General features: G+C 38.8%; 1 protein-coding gene across 2 annotated transcripts in view; it reads right to left on the bottom strand.

Moving 5' to 3' along the window:
- The window catches only part of ART4 (ADP-ribosyltransferase 4), a 38,893-nt gene that overhangs the window by 14,090 nt on the left and 20,453 nt on the right, over window positions 1–4,350 (bottom strand). The gene's annotated exons all lie outside the window — the stretch shown is intronic.

Here is a 4,350-nt window from a genome sequence, read left to right as displayed (position 1 = left end):
GTAACTGAAAAGAATACATTGTTCAAAAAAATCAAATAGGGTATTACATTTGAGGATGTTTCTAAACCTTATATTTCATCTTAAAGCTTAATTAAAATAACCTTCAACTAATTTCCACCCTTAGTAATTCTAGTTACTACTGTGCAGGTCCAGGTAGAAATATACATTATAACTAAATAATATGGTAGAAACCACTATTTAAGCCTAAGAAACAACAAAATATAATGTTCTGCACTTTCGTTGCTCATATATCAATTCGACATACTTTAGTGCCTTGCCTATCATAAGCCATCACTCAATACTCTTGATGTGATTTATCCAAAAGTAAATAGGAACAATGAGTGAGAAGTAATAGAATTTTCTTGTGTACCTAAGATCAGAGAAGATGAGTTATTCTTGTTTTTTTTGTGACTGAGGTCTTATGATTAGGAGATATTAGAGGCTGAAAAATGGAGGTGTTCTAACATTTCACCAAAAAGGACTATAACACTTGCTTCTTGACTGTAACAGAAGTAGGATTTCTGAGATGTGCTTGTTTTGGGGGAAAAAGTTAGATAAATTCATTTGGTTACCACAAAGTCCTGGGCTCTCTGATTACGAATGAGTGTGTACTCTCAAGATTGTTGTACTTCATTTAACAGGAACTTTGTTAGGAATAAGAAAAGCATTTATTAAATCTAGAGCAATTGTTTTTTTCTTTTTAGAAAGTATTGAATTTACTACTTAATTTAAAAGCAGTGAAGTCTAGTTCTCTATTGGAATTTTCCCTCTGAGAATACCTAAGAATTTTCCTCATTTAAACATTTTCTTGCTTAAAATTTTAAATCCCATTTTTTCCCTAAAATTTTTTCCCTGTATTCTGTTAAAAAAAAAAAAAAAAGAGTCTGAAGCATGAAAAACTAAGATGGATAGAAATTGAGTGTGAGCATTTGATGGAGAGGGAAAAAAAAAGGTGCTCTATTTACATACTTTCTAGCCTGCTGCTTAGATCACTTCCACCAATGTTGTCAGATAACCTCCCTCCTCATAGCGACTTTGAAGTTGTACTTCTTTGGGGCAAGAGCCCAAGAGCTCAACTCCAAAGTCAAGGCTCTCATTGCAATAACCATTGTAACTTTATATTTGTTTATTCATTTATTCATTCATTCATTTGTTTTTTGCTTTTTAGGGCCGAATCTGCAACATATATAAGTTTTTAGGCTAGGGGTTGAATCAGGGCTCATGGCAATGCCAGATCCTTAACCCACTGAGTGGGACCAGTGATCTAAACTGAGTCCTCATGGATACTAGTTGGGTTTGGTACTGCGGAGCCACAATGCAAACTCTGTAAGTTTAAATAAAGACTACTTTCCGTGGTCCCTAGCAGTAAGACCTTCCAAATGTCTGGTGGTGAGGGTCAAGGGGATTTTGAGCATTTCCAGGGTTCAGAGGGCCTGGAGGAATAATGAGTTTCAATACATTAACTCTGCCTTTTCTCTCCACTCCAAAGCTGAAGCCTTGCTCATTTGCAATAGATATCCATTAGTAGCTGCCTTATTTGTTTATTTTTTTAATTTATTTTTTATTTTTTGGTCTTTTCTAGGGCCACACCCACGGCATATGGAGGTTCCCAGGCTAGGGGTCCAATCAGAGCTGTAGCCGCCAGCCTACACCACAGCCACAGCAACTCGGGATCCAAGCCATGTCTGCGACCTACACCACAGAATAGCTGCCTTATTTGGAGGGAGATCTTGAGTGGATGCATTTGCTACTCTCCTCTCAAAAATACACATATATAAATGGGAGGCAGAAGGTGTAACTCTTGGAAATAACAAGGACTAAGAAAAGTCCAGGGGCAGAGTCTTTTTGTGAAATGACTGGAAGAATGACAGGTGACAGTTCAAGGGAAATCTTCACCGGAGGCCAATGGGAGTGGCAGCCAGTGTAGCCCCTTGCTGTAGAGATGGGGTGTGCCCACTTAAATGAAGATGGGTGGTCTTCGGATGCTGGTGGCTCTTGTGAGTCTTGCCATCACTCACAGTGCCTCTCATGACACTTTCTTACCACTGGGCACCACCCATCTGCCCACTCTGATGACTTCTTGTTTGCTGCTGGTTCCCAGCTTGTGGAATTATTGGGGGAGGGCACAGGGGAGGAAGCTGTATTCTTATATCTATTACTCTTATTTAATATTTCCCTCAAATACTTTGGTTTGAGGTTCCTCTCATTTCCTCTCAATTGCTTCAGGTTTTGAAGGACAAAGTGAGGAAGGCTTACCTGTTTCTACCTCATGCCTCATCTCATTCCATCTCTGAGACCCTGAGCACAATGTGGCCTAGTGACATGAATGAAGCAGTAGTGGGGAGAAAAAGTCAACTGCCACAAAGCAAAGCAAAGCAAAACAAAACAAAACATATAGTCATTTGCTAGAGTAAAAGGAAGAAAGAAAAAGAGTGTCTTGTAATACTTGAAATATCCTTTTTTCTCCACTTTTTGTGAGTCACCAGTGTTTGGTACATCGTGGTATCTCTGAAAGCATGTAGCTCAATAAATGCTTGGTGAACTTGACCAAATCAAGAACTAGTTCATTCAGCGTTAAGTCAGTTTGATGCAGATCATCAGAGAACTCCAGCAAATTAAACTCTACAGAATTTTCTTTCACTGGACTTATGTATTTATTTTTAAGTAGGAGTAAATGGAAAAATTCAGAACAATCAGAGAGGCATAATAAAACACTTTTTATATAAAGATAAAAATAAAATAATAAATTGGCCCGGAGTATTTTTTTGTATTTTCAAAAAGGAGAGTTGTGTGTATTGTTTTAATAAACTTACTATAGCAGATAGGTACTATGCAAATTTATAGTGTGGATTCTTTTTAACCATCCATGTGAGTTTATGCACAACTGAGGATCCATTTTGTCTTTATAAGATATCCAGACTAACAAAGGAGCAGAAATTACAATGAATTTTTTGAAATTGGTCTCCTAAGATTTCATGAATTTACACTGTTAATCAATTTAAATCAAGGGTCCACTTTATAGACTTCTTGCACAAAACCTTTGGACTACAGGGAGAAATTGAGGGGATGCAAAACTGTGTAGCTTCATCCTCAACTAAACCCACAAATCTACATAATTCAAGAGAAAAATTTCTGTCTCCAGAGGTTGGTTCTGTAAAGCAGCAGCAGGAGGAAGAACTAAGTTTTTTTTTTTTTTTAAACTTGGTTATTCCCTTAATAATCATAATCACATAAATCACAAGTCTGAAGGGTTTTTTTGTTTGTTTGTTTGTTTTGCTTTTTAGGGCTGTACCTGTAGCATATGTAAGTTCCCAAGCTGCAGCTTCCAGCCACAGCAATGCCTGATCTGAGCTGCATCTGTGGCCTACACCACAGCTCATGGCAACACCAGATCCTTAACCCACGGAGTGAGGCCAGGGACTGAACCTGCATCCTTCATGGATACTAGTCAGGTTCATAACCTGCTGAGACATAATGGGAACTCCCTGGAGGGCTTATTAAACACTGATTTCTAGGTTTCTGATTCCATAGCTTTGGGATCAGGCCCCCAAATTCACATTTCTAACAGGCTTTTAAAGGATGCTGACACTGCTGGTGTTGGGAGCATGCTTTGAGTCATGATTGAGGGTCGTACTCAGAAAACTGATTTCTCATGAAGATCAAATGCATTAGGCTAGTTCTTTAGCTTAACTGAATGGCTTCAACTTTCTTCTCCAGTTACATTCCTCCTTCACTCTGTCAGACCCATTTTCTGACCCTTATAAATATTAATCGTTCCTGTATCCCACATTTTCTTCTACCTAGCTTTCTCTTTTCCATCCATCTGAACATCCTCCCCTAAGCCTCATCTCTGATAGAAAGCTGTATCCACCTTTAGGCCAGGAGAACCCCATTTTTCTCTAAACTTCAGGCACTTATTATTTGTACTTTTTTTTGGCACTAAGCACTTGAGACACACACATACTTACTGTCTTTTCCCCTTCCTCTTACCTTTTGCTCCCATCCCAATATCCCAAGGCCTTGCTCAAATGCTGCCTCCTGCTTGAAGCCCTCCTGGCTTCTCCTCTTGCCTCTGTTAATAGGAATCCCTCTTCTGAACTCTCACAAACAGAAGACTTGATTTTCCCCTTTCTTTTGGTATTTCTTTTGTGGCTCATTTGTGTTCTCTTCTTAATTTCTCCTAAGAGGTGATAAACTCATGGAAACTCTGTCCTAGTGTATCCATATTTAAATCCCCAAAGTGCTTTATGGCTCAACAAATGCATTTACGTGGCAGAGAAAAAATATAACACATTTCACCACTGCCTCATCAGGGCTCATTGCAAAGTTCATCCCTAGAGCCAGGCCCTC

This window comes from Sus scrofa, chromosome 5 (genome assembly GCF_054392235.1).
Source record: "Sus scrofa isolate SSC_HxYL_T2T_F1_AM1 chromosome 5, Sscrofa_HxYL_maternal_Yorkshire_Landrace_v2.0, whole genome shotgun sequence".
Taxonomy (NCBI): domain Eukaryota; kingdom Metazoa; phylum Chordata; class Mammalia; order Artiodactyla; family Suidae; genus Sus; species Sus scrofa.
This window is presented reverse-complemented; position numbering and strand designations above follow the sequence as displayed.